Source organism: Neopelma chrysocephalum, unplaced genomic scaffold (genome assembly GCF_003984885.1).
Source record: "Neopelma chrysocephalum unplaced genomic scaffold, ASM398488v2 Primary Assembly neopelma1_101, whole genome shotgun sequence".
Lineage (NCBI taxonomy): Eukaryota > Metazoa > Chordata > Aves > Passeriformes > Pipridae > Neopelma > Neopelma chrysocephalum.
The window spans coordinates 2839528-2851841 of NW_020897764.1; the positions used below are offsets into that span (position 1 = coordinate 2839528).

At 49.5% G+C, this 12314-nt stretch overlaps 1 protein-coding gene across 1 annotated transcript in view; it reads left to right on the forward strand.

Annotated features, from left to right (window-relative positions):
* Nucleotides 1-1271: 1271 nt before the first annotated feature.
* The window catches only part of VILL (villin like), a 36699-nt gene continuing 25656 nt past the window's right edge, over nucleotides 1272-12314 (forward strand). Inside the window, exon 1 of the mRNA XM_027695467.1 lies at nucleotides 1272-1887. The gene's annotated coding sequence lies outside the window, so the exon portion shown is untranslated. The remainder of the gene's footprint in view (nucleotides 1888-12314) is intronic.

A 12314-nucleotide genomic window follows, 5' to 3' on the forward strand; every position in this document is an offset into this window, starting at 1 on the left:
ATTCGCAGTGCCGCGTCCCCATTCCCTTTTCCCCACGGGCCGTGGCAGCCACCACCATGGATTGGTGGGTTGCTCTACAGCAGCATACATCAGCACCAAAAAAGACCCAGAAACACAGCAGTTATTAACTAAACCCTTGGTGTTGGGGATAACGAGTTCAGGTGGCAAAAAAAGAACCAGAGCACAGTGGAGCTTGGTGCTGATCCTTGGAGACATCCTCACTCCATCTTCCAGCGCCTCCCACCAGAGCTGTTGGTGTGTGACCCTCACCACTGGGCCAGCAGTGGGCTTGGGGTGGCCTCCAAAGATAAAAGCAAACCCTGTTGCAGGGCCCCATCTTCTGTGGACTGGAGGAAGACACTCAGGCAAAATGAAAAGAATGAAAAATGAAAGGCGAAGGCTGTTACGGGTTTTATGAGCTGTAGCCTGCAGACATTAAGGGAGAAATCACTTGCTAAGAGGCAGTTTTGCATCTTTAACCATGAATTAAGATCTCTGCAGTGTTCCTCTCAGATATGGGCACACCCAGGCTGAATAAGCAGGTCCAAGCCCCGCCCTGTGGTCGGTGGCAAACCGGTCTGTAGCTAATGTCACCGGTATTTTGGGCACTCTTCCCACTACAGGTCCCACAGGTATAAGAGTGGTCAGTGCACGAGGTCTGTGGAAACTGCGGTTTAAACCTGCTCAGACACCTGGTTTAGCTGGTGAGGTGATTCATATTTATTTCAAGATTGTGTGGGTTAATCTAGAAAATTGGGGAAGTGACAAGAGAAGCTCGATGTGCAGTAAGGAAAGGACTTGGGTGGTTCCCAGTCCTGAGAGGTCATGTAGTCTCCATTCTTGGAGACATTCAAAACACAGCTGGACACAGTCCCGGGCCCCCCAAAGGCAGAGCTGATGGCTGGTGACAGGGTACCAAGTGGTGCCTCCTCCCCTCTCCAGAGGGGGATGTTCCCTCCATCAGCAGTGACCAGCACCATGGATATGCCAGGCAGGAACAGCAGGGAATGACAGGACATGGTTTATCTTCAGGTCACCCACAGCCAGTGGCATCAGGGCAGCTTCCAGTGGCTGCATGTTACAGCCATCCTTCACAGGTAACTTTTTCTCAGCAACGAGCCACAAGTATCCACAGACACAGCTTCCTGCTGCCAAAGGTGGCTCTGGCAAACACTGCTGGGGCTGTCTGGTTTATCATTACTTTTCCCCTGGGAGGGCAGCCCGGTTAAACACTCCAATGCTCTGTTACATTCCCATTTCAGTCACTAATCTTGATGGCACTCAAGCCCCTGAATGCACCCAGGGCTCCAGACTGCAAGCACAGAGAGACCCAGCTCGGCCTTGCAGGGAGCTGAGGAGCAGGAACCTTCCCTGAGCACTTTCCCCCTCGGAACAGCTTTGCCAAAATTCGGGACAGTCGTGGCCAGAGACTGGAGCTGGAACTCTTAGTCCCAAGAGTTACAGTGGCACTGAGCAGCACCGCACCTTGCTTTGTCCAGCAGAGACTGAGAAAAGGAGGGCGGGGAATTCCTTCTGTGCCCTTTTAAATCTGGACAAAACAGGTTTTTAATGAAAGCAGCACTTAATCATTATTGCCCTGTGAATTCAGAGCTGGTGGATATTTGATGCAAGCAGAGAGTTGGTTGAAACTCTCCCCTACCGGCTCCCTCTTTGTCCCCCCTTGAGCCTGGGAATGGGTGTGATCTCCGAGTAGGAGTGTCTCTGCGGTTAAGTAGAGGATTGAATTACCGAACACTGCTGTTCCCGAGCTGACAAGGTAGCAGAGCAGCGAACAAAAAGTGCCCTGAAACTAGGCAAAGAGGAGAGAAGGCGCTGGGTCTGGTGGAGAAGGGAGATCTGTGAGGACACTGTGCACTTTGCAGCAAGGTAAGCAGCCTCCCTGCACCCCTGTCGGTTTTAATAAGGCCAGAACTGTTTAATGACTTCTGTTCAGTGAGATAGTAGGAAACAAAGAAAAAAAAAGAAATAATACATTTCATATTTTTAAAAAAATTTCTCCCCTGGTGTAAGCCAGGATGTCTCTACTGAAATGAGCCCACGCTGATTTACATCGTTTGGGGTTGGAACGAGCAGCTTGCCAAGCCTGCCAAGAACCCGTCCAGGCTCCATATCAGCTCTGAGGACACATGCTTTTCGTTTAGCTCTCTGCACAGACCAGCTTTGATTTCATGCAAGGACCAATTAACGGCGTTGTTTTGGGCCTGGATTGTTTTATGCTTTGCTGCCGTGGGGGATTTGCTGGAAGCTCGTCTGCCTTTCTGACACAGTTTTGGGTCCAGGCAGCCACAGAAAGTCTTTGCAAGTTCTCATCGATAGGTTTTATTGTCATCTAATCAATAGATTACTAATGGCTGAGCTGCCGGGCTGCTTTGCTCTGTAGATAGAGTGTTTTCTCGTCCTGCTGGTTTGAGATGCAAGTTGCACTGAGGTAAAATTGAGTTGTAGTGGAGTTGAGCTGCAGGCTTTACTTGCCAGTATTTTTCTTAGGCGTGCCTATTAGAAACATAAATATTTAACACAAAGGAGAGCTGATATGAATTAGCATCTGTGGGAGGTTCACGCTCATTGAGGCTGCCCTAGCACAGATGTAAACAAGTGTTACAGCAGCTGAAGCAAACTGGCCCTGCCAGAGCAGCACTTAGAGGGTGAATCATCCAGGTGCTCTTTACACACCGCAGCTAAAAGGGCCGATTAGAGCCTGCAGAGTAGAGATTAGACACTCACAGGGCATTGGCCTTCCTCTTCCGCGGGGTTTCACCGTTCCCCCCCGAGGTGCCAGGTGGGAGGCAATGCCAGGACAGGCAGGAGCCGGAGCGGTGCAGATCAGAACAGCCCCAACCACCCTCCCTCACCTTACTCCTGGCACAGCCAGGTGAGCCTCCCCTCCTCCTCCTCCTCCTCCCTGCACAAACAGGATGCCCTTATCCTCCTCCAGCTCCCTTTCCACCGGCAAACACATGGGTCTCATGATGTTATTTCCAAGGCGGGACTTTGTGTCAGCAGTGGCCAAGGTCTCCCAGCTGGGAGCAAAGGTTTTGTGCCATGGCTGGAAGCGGTGTCACCCTGGTCTCCTGCCTTCTCCTGTTATCTTGGGACTCCTTGTTAGGTTGAGTCAATAAATCCCTGCTCTTTCATGGCCAGGGATGCTGAAGATGTTCATGGTGCCTCCTGGCCTTTTCCATGGAGCTGTTTTTCTGGAGTTTGAGCATGGAGATTGTTATCTGTTCTGCTATGGGCCCCCTGGGGAGGTGTGGGACATGTGACATGGAAGAGATGCACCATGGGCTCTGTGACATCAGGCTGGATCTGTCCTGCAGCCTGGTCCTCCAGAACCACCCATCCTGTGCTCGTTCCATCCCCAGCTGAGGAGGAGACCAGCTCAGACACCTGCCCCATGCTTGGAAGATGCTGGTGCTCAGCTCTGTGCTGAGGCTCTGCTCTGTGCTGGGAGCATCCCACTTGACCACAAGCCTTTCCTCAGTTTTAATAGAGCTAAATACAAGGTGGCCCACTTGGAAGCAGAGCCCTGAAATGCCCTGTGCAGTGAAGGGAGCTCAGGGCACAGCCAGAGCCTTGGTGCTACCTTGGTGCCTCCTGCCCCAGCTGCATTTTTGCCATCCTTGGGAATGCACATGCCAACACTGACCTTCCTCGAGGTCCCTCCTTTGTCACAGGGGATGGGCTCTTTTGCAGCCTTCTGAAATTTGCTCTGGAACGACAAACCCACAGATTGGGCTTTCCATATATGAAAAGTCCACCTGCACAAGGAAGGACTGCAGTGTGGACACACCCAAAATATCTCGGCTCCAGCTCTTTGTTTATTCATGTATATTCTTCAGCTTCTGTTGGCCCCTCAGAGAAAATAATCATTCAGTCACAAGGGGATACACTCTCCCACAACTCATTAAAACCTCGCTTTTCTTGAGCTCTCTCTCCATATAATACAACCCTGGAAATGGGCCTAATTGTGGTTTATCCTGGATGATTATACATTTCTACTGTATTTTCACCCATTCTGGGTGTAAAAGGAATGCAAAAAGGGGTGAATATTGTCGCTAAGTCTCTGGTATCCTTCAGTCTGAAAAGTCCTGTTAATTTTAATTGGATGATGAGCATCTGATTCAGCTGCCTTGATTTCCAGGGGCCTCTGCTTGAAACAGAAACCCTGCCATTTGTTATCCATCTTTATCTGAGCCTATTCAGACTTATCTGAGGCAGTGCTGGGTAGAGTAACAGTGGAACTTGTTATTACCTTATATCCACGTCAAAGACGTGAGGCGTGGGGGATGCTAAATTGCACGGTTGAGCTCCATCCTGGGCAGTTCCTTGTGGAATGAGCTATTCAGAGCAGTCGACCTCTTCTACCTAAAAATGTCCCGTTGCCATGCCCTGGCATGAAAGAATAGGTTTGTGTCTGGCCCCTTATTTAAAACTGCTCTTACAGAAACAGCTGAACAGGGTAAGAAACAGGCAGTGCTAGAAAACATGTTCTTTTTTGGGTTATAGAGACTACCTAGATACCCACCTTCCCTTTGGGAGTGTGCTAGAGCCTGAATTTCTGTACTTTGTTGCTATGGAATAGCTGTCTGAATATGAGCTGATCCCACCCATCCCAGTGTTTCAGGTGCCTGGTTCCCTTCCCGGTGCTCAGACCCAACTCCTGTTGGCAGCTTCGGGTACAAGAGTCAGTCCTGGAGGAATTACTATTTCTGAGGCTGTTTGCAGTATTTCCAGGGATGTTTTATTCATTTGGCTTTGTGCAGGTGACGTGCTGCTCTCTCCGCTTTCGTTTGTGTCATCTCTGCCCAGAGGGGATTGCACACCCTTCCCATGCCCACGTGCTGTGGTCCTGTGTGGACTTGGTTTCACTTTTTATGCCAGGCAAGTGGCAGATGCACATCTTGGGAGTGAGGCTCAGTGATCCTTGTGAGTCTTTCAAACTCAGGATATTCTGTGGTTCTATGACTGTCAGATCTCCATGGGCTGGGACTTTGCTGCAGGAGCCCCAGAGCTGGGCAGCACAGGGTTTAGCTCATGAATTGGTGATGTACCAACACCACCCATCACACAGCACATGATACCACAGGGGCAAAGTTACACCTCCTTATTGCCCCATGTCCCTCTTCCCATCATTCCCAGTCATCCACCCCATCTCCATTTGCCCCATTGTTTCCCTGGATCCTTTTCCTACCACAACAGAGAAGAACCACTGAAAACCACCTTGGGAAGGATGGTGCTCCTCGAGGAAGAGTCACTTAGAGTGAGGAGAGGCAGGTGGAGGCTGAGTGGCACCCCCAAAATCACAGGAGGACCAAGAGCGACCTCGCAGCCCGTCCTGGACTGGAAGGGCTGGATGAAACAGTGATAAACACATCATGTGCATGGTGCTGAACGCAGGCCTAGAGGATAACACCAGTCTGGGTGACTGCTACCAAAAAGGCATGTGGTGCTGGTGTTCCTTTGAGAGGAGATCCCGTGAAGGGCTGGCTCTGTTCCCATGACCTTAAAGCTCATTTAAAGCAACTCATATCTTGGCTCAGCGCCCTGTCCCAGTGGAAGCTTGGGTGGAGTTGGTTGGTCCCCACTTGTCTTGACACTAGTTAGGTGTCTTTCATCAGAGGTGTGTCAGCCAACATACACAAAGGGTGAGTGTTCCTTTGCAGCTCAAGAAACAAACCTTCCCCCTAAAAAAATCCTTTACATCTCACCGAGCCAGCGATGGAAATGCAGAGTTGCCTATGGAGCACCCTGCTTAGGTCCAGGTCATTTCATTTGCAATCCAAAATGGAAATCTGTTTGCTTTTTTTTTCCAGAAGTCTTGGGTTTCTCTTCCCAATTTTGATATCACGCTTGCAGGTCTGAACTGGAGCAAAAGTGAAACAGTCTCTTCCTTTTGGTAGTTAATATTAATCTTGCTGCTTTCCACTGGGAGGCCAGTGTTCTGGAGAGTAGTTCTCTGGCTGGTCTGAGGGGAGCCAGAGCAGCACCCCTGCTCCATCACCATCAAACAAAGGTCCTGAGAGAAAGGGCTTATTGAACTGCACTCATTAAACTGTGCACCAAGAAAAGCTGTTCTTTATCTTGCACACATACACGTGTGCACATATATACACGTGTGAATTCTTAGAATAAATAGGAAACTGTTATGTGCAGCAGCAAAAATTGTAACTCTTGGACTTGTTTTTTGAGAAGGATAGGCCAGGTGGGTTTAATCGAGGTTTTATTTAAGGTATTTGTCTCAGTTCACACTGACAGATCTGTCAAGCAGAATCTCAGGGCGCAGCAAGTGGGACTGAGCCCCCACACTCTGAGAGAGCTGGAGGGCAGCATGGCCAGCTGGGCTCTCCATCCAGAGTTTCCCTCCTGACCAAGATTCACTGAATCTGCCCTAGACCAACCATCAAGATGAGGGAAACCACCCAGAGGCAGTCCTCCTCAGACTAAAGCACCTAAAACTAGGTTGGATGAATCCCAGCCTCTAACCCCCCTCTCCTGCCCCTACTCCAGGCTCTTTTAAATCTACAGAGGAAGCAGTGGCCTTTCCTCAGTTTCAGCTGAGAAAATGCCTTCATTTGAGAGGTTCACCTCAATTTCCAGCTGTCACATACTTCCTGTCAGCTTTTGAAGTGCAGGTGCTCCCCAGGGCTCAGGAAGGCCTTGCACAGGTGAACACACATTCTCTCCTCCCTGATGTCTCAGCTCTGGTTTTCCTTACCTGCAGCCATGAGGTTAAATAATGCTCCGTTAAAATGCTGATGTGGGAGAGGATCATAACTTTTTTTCTTGGAAGTGGTGGGTAATTAGAACTTAGTTAGAGAGAACCTGAACCACTTCCCTGGAAGCCAGGAAGAGGAATTAAAATGGCTTCAGCTTTGTTTTCGTTCTGCGTGCATCTCCTGCCCTCCCCGTGGCACGAAGCCCTGCCTTCGGATGCAGCGCTGGTCCTGGGCCAGGAATCTCTCCCTTTCACTAGGGGAGAAAGAACTGAAAGAAAGGAGAGATTTGTTCCTGATGAATTGGCAAGCTACTTGCTCACCTTTCCCTTGGGATGGCTCCGTGCTGTTACTGACTCAAAGACCTCACAGAGAGGAGCTGGAGGTGCAATGGATACCTCTGAAGTAGTTGTGCACCAAGCTGGAGTTTATTATTTGACAAAAGGGCACCTGGCACCACACCAGGGCAATGCTGCTTCAAGGGGCTTGTGTGCAGAGGGCTTTTAACAGCTTCTTGTGCCTCTGTTTTTTTCTCACGGATCGTCAGGGAGAGGTGGGTTTGCACCGAGGAGTTTGTTATCGGTCACAGGGACTGATCTCGGGGAGAAGTTACTGCAGCTCAGCCCCTGCTGCTGCTTCTGAGAGCTCTGAGTCTGTCGGGGCTGCCCTCACCCTGCAGAGATGCTGCCTGCCCGGCAGAGCCTGCTGCTTTCAAAGACATCCTGGGGAAGGAGGACTTCGGGAAACCAGTCAGTCACGAGCTGCGTGGGTGCCCTGACCCCTTCTCTGTAGGGCACCAAGGGCTGCCGTCCCCCACCTTCAGCCAATTTGCTCTCCCCTTTCCAGAGCCAGTCACTGCTGAGCACTGGGCTCTGCATCCAGAGTGATGAATGTGGAAACTCAGGCCACATGACTTGGGAGCTGTGGCTGGCTCCCTGATTTAATTGTCAGGACATTGTTCTTACATTGTGAGAAGTTTCCTGGGACAATGCGGCTCCACCGTTCCCAGGAAAAATAGTGGGTTGTTAGAACTTTAGAGGGAGGACGCAGAAATAGCAGCAGTTTGGGAAAAAAAAAACCAAACTGCTCCTACAAATCAGTTTCCCAAGGCCATCTGCTTGAAGACCAGGCTGCTGGAATGCTACCAGCAGTGAGATAAACAGAGGGGGACAAGGGGGATCATAAAGAGAGGTGTGGAGAGATGAGCAAGATTTCCTGAATGGAGCGAGGTGTTGAACTAGAATTTATGGCAGGTGGAAATGCAGCTGCAGGGACTAGTCAGAGTCAGAGGAGATAAATCATGAGATGCCTTCCCTTCTAAATCAGATATCCTCTGAGGAATCTGAAGAGGCAGATGAGATACAGGCTGAGGGCTGTTGCAACTGGGAAGGGGGGTATTTCCCAGTAACCTGGTATTTCCTTGTGTTCTTTGCTTTTATGTGAGGATCAATGGAAGGACTGGAGGATTAGTATAAAGTCCACCTGCCTGTGGCTCACAAGGAGCTGAAAGGTAAAGCTCACAGCCCCAGTGGCTTTCTGGGAATGACTAAGTATCAGCTGCTAAGCCAGAGGTGCCAGAAATGGACAGGAGGTGAAGGCACAGGTTATAAAGAGACACACTAAGGTGAAAGTCTTGTTTCTTGGTAATGCCTGGGATGGTAGTTGGAGATGGGGTAAATTTCTATGATTCAAGAGACAGCAGCTGGGTCCAGGGAACACTGGTCAGACAGGGAAGAATGGTTATTGCTCTTTCAGAACCTGAGAAATTACTTGGCTAGGTGAATCCAGGTTTCTGCATCCTTTGAATTTACTGAATAGGGAATTCAAACCTCTCTCGGGCTGTAGAGCACTTACAGTTTGAGAGCCCATCATTAACATAAAATCCTCTCAGTGGTTCTTTTCATCCCAGGCTCTTAATTCTTCACTCACATTAATCCTAAACTGACTTTATCATCTCAGTCCTCAGCCCTTGCCCCATGAGCAAAGAACAGAAAACACCAGTCACCTGTGATGTCAGGTAGCTGCTTGGATGAGATGTGGTGTGGTGATCCCTGGCAGCCATTCATGGAAAAAGGGAAAACCTGCCCACCTGAACCCAATGAGGTTCCTTAGCTCCAGAGCCACTGACCCTGAGAAGGTGAGCACAGTCTTAGTTCATCCCATCCAGTACTGCGTCTCAAGTTTTAATCCAGTGCTACTTAAGAGAAATCTAAGAAAGCCCTTCAACCCGTTTCATGATCCACCCAGATGATTTGGTAGCATGGATGGGGGACCTTTTCTGACTGGTGGACGTGGCTGAAGCACAAGGGCCAATCCCTGTTACTGCCTTAGTGCCAAACTGATGGGAGGGAGCATCTTGCTGGAAGTGCAGCATCTGAGCAGGGGCTCGTGGTCACAGACCCCGAGGAGCTGAGCCCAGAGAGCACATCCTGGCCGTTTAGCCATCTCATTTCAAAGACATTAAGTAAAGACAAGCCTTCCAGCTTCCCTAATAAGCTGTTCCAATGTTTAATTGCCCACCACGATCAGAAATAGCATCTTATTTCAAGGCCTGTTTTACGTAAGTTTAGCTGCCAGGCAACAGCTCTTTCCAGCAAGGCTGAAGTGCTCTCTGTGGTCAGCCAGGCATGTCTGTGCAGAGCTTTCCCCTTGGCATGTCAGCCACACCGAGGTCCTGAACTTGGACCTCACTGGACTTGGAGGAGGAGGATGAGCCGACTGGGCTTTTTCCTCTTTTGCCACGCCCACAACACATATCCCGTTCCCTGCCTCATCACCACATTCCAGAACATCCAGCATGGGTTGGAGGAGGTTATTACGGCTCTGAGTGTGTGACAACATGAGACAGGAGACAAGCCCCACTGCTGGATCTCCCTGTCTGTCATTTCCATGTGAGGTACAAGCTGCTTTTTCTCCTCTTGCAATGGAAGAATAAAAGACAACTCGCACAGGTCGAATGCTGTAGTCTGGGCAGTCACTTGCTAGAGACAGTCACTGTTCCCAAGCTGTAGCTGGTGAGCCACACAAGGTAATTCAACCCTGAATTTCTTTCCTCTGGGCAGAACAAGAGTTAACCACTCTCTGCTCTGCAAACAAAACATGGCACCTACTTGGGCCCAGATGCCCAACTATAATGGAGACAATGAAAGCAATTCAGCAGCCCTGGTTTACCTCATCTAATGCCAGTCCAAGTATTCCCAATAATTAGGCCTTTCAGCCTGGAAAGGCTGGAGCCACAGCTGCTTCCTATTTTCCCCAAAGCTGTACAGAGCATTAGTCATTTCACTGGGGTTTTTTATTACCGTGACTACAGCCCCGTAAGTGTGCCGCCAAAACCCAGACAAGCCAAACCAGCCTGGATTCAGAACGTACTTTGGGAGCTTGAAATGTTCTCCTGTCCCCCTTTCTGAGTCCTGGTTTTCCCTCCCCACCCAAACAGCCGGAGTCTGCCTGAAGAAGGTCTGGGCTCCGTACACGGGCCAGGCTAACCAAAATGAAGCAGTGATTGCTGGCACTTCTATCCCAACTATTAATCATTAACCAGCCTTGGGAGTGACCTTGACACTTAATTAGTCATCTAGTCCTTCCTGAAGGCAAAGCTTTTCCCCACACCGTGCTGGTAGGAGAGGGGATAGGGTCTGTGTTTAGCAAGCGGGAGTGTTGCTGTGATTTTGGCAGTGCATGAAGGGGAGTGGGTGTAACAGGGACACATCTGCCCTCATGCACCAGCTTTTTTTTGCCTAAGTTGTGACAGGGAAGGCTTTGCTTTTAGCTCTGGAGGTTTCAGGTTGTCCTGACAGTGGCATCCAGTCAAGAGGCCAGCCACCGATGTTCTGTTTCCAGGTCCTCTGCCCTCAGTCAACAGCAGCATTTGTTCTTTGCAACTTAATTTATAGCATCTTGACGAAGGGGTGATGACCCAGCAGAGCAGCTTCAAGCCAGAAGTTGCCTTTGCTACACAGTGGCCACCTATCAGCCCACCTTCATGGTGTGAACTTCTCTTTCCATGGAGAGAGTCCCTGGAAATGGTGGCAGTAGGACAGCTGGTCCTGGAGGTGGAAATGGTGTAGCTGAGTGTCACTAATGTGGAGGCAAAGAGGTGAACTACGCCTGCCTCTCCTCCCTTCACAGGTAAAGCTGTGTCTGTGTACAAGGAAGCAAATGTCCATCCCCATAACCAGTTATTTTCCCCTGTGAATTCCTGCCCCAGAGGTGGCTGACTCACACTTCTCACCAAATTGCATTTCACCCAGTGCTGGGCAAAACTGGTTTGACTGAGGCAAGAACTGCCCCAGACAGTGAACCCTCCAAACCTCTTAACGGCCCCCTTTTACTTTTCTCTTTTTAAATTAGAAAAGTTTCTGCCCTTCCTGGTCTCAGAACAGATGGGAAGTTTTCACTCCATTAATACTGGATTTTATGTCTGGACAGGAGTTGAATTATGGGATCATCTGATTAAAAACCCACATTAAATCATTAATGAAATGAGCTGCTCGATTATATAACTCATATTCCTATTATTTCTGACTTGGCCACCGGCCGAAAGAAGCTGGAAAGTCCAAAGAAACAGCCAACCTTGACTGTGATTCACACTCCCCCAGCTAAACTGCTAAGGAGGAAGGGAGGGACAGCATTTCCCAGAAAAGTGAGGACCAACACTAATGGGCAAGTTTGAGAAAGGAGCCCCAGGAGCGGGGGAGATCCAAGGTCCCCGTTTTGAGTCAGATGGATTTGACTGGGAACCTGTTGGCTGTTTTTCAGAGGGTTTTGTCCAACACAGCTGCCTGTGGTCAGAGCATCCTCTGGGTTAACTTTTCCAGGAGAGGTTGGGGTGCTGGGAGAAGGAGGGATATCCAGCTGTGTCTCACAGCTGGCCAACTGCCTCTTTCCTGCGCTGTTCCCAAGCAGGACTCCTGCTCCTTCCACAGGGAGCAGTGTTGGTGTGGCTAAAACCTTCACTGCCCTGAATTCTTCCTCAAATGTAAACGTCTTTTTCACTGGCTTTGTTTTCAGGTTCTGCCTGTTTTGATGCCAGAAGGAAAAACCCTAAATAAATTAAAAAGATAGCTGAGGGAAGGAGGCTTCACTTGGGTTTTTCTTTGATAGGGACCTTTTGAATGCAATATTAAAAGAAAGGAGAGGTCTTTTGGTTAAGGATCTGAACTGAGATCATGTTTCTGGCTTCAGTTCGTGATAGCCCTGGACTCCACAGTAGGTGAGTCAGGATGCCATTCAGAACACTGTATATCTCTTCTCCTCTGTGGGCACTGAAATATCTTCCTGGATCTGGCGTGTAATCTGTGTGGGTCTCAATTACCTTTCTGGGAACTGAGACGAAAAATGTCTTTTTTTGTCCTTGCTAGTTGTTTTCTTGCCTGGAAGGTATCTGGAGGACCTGAGAGGGAGATGAAAGTTGTTGAATGTGCCCCTGCTAGGGACACAAGGCTACACAGATTCAGTCTTCAAAAGTCCTACAGATCTATCCGTGTTCAGGAAGGAGTGAGCACGTCTGACTCCTGTTACCAGTACTGCCAGACTGTGGCTCCCTGCTCAGTTAACAGAGAGGTGTTGGGGCTGTGC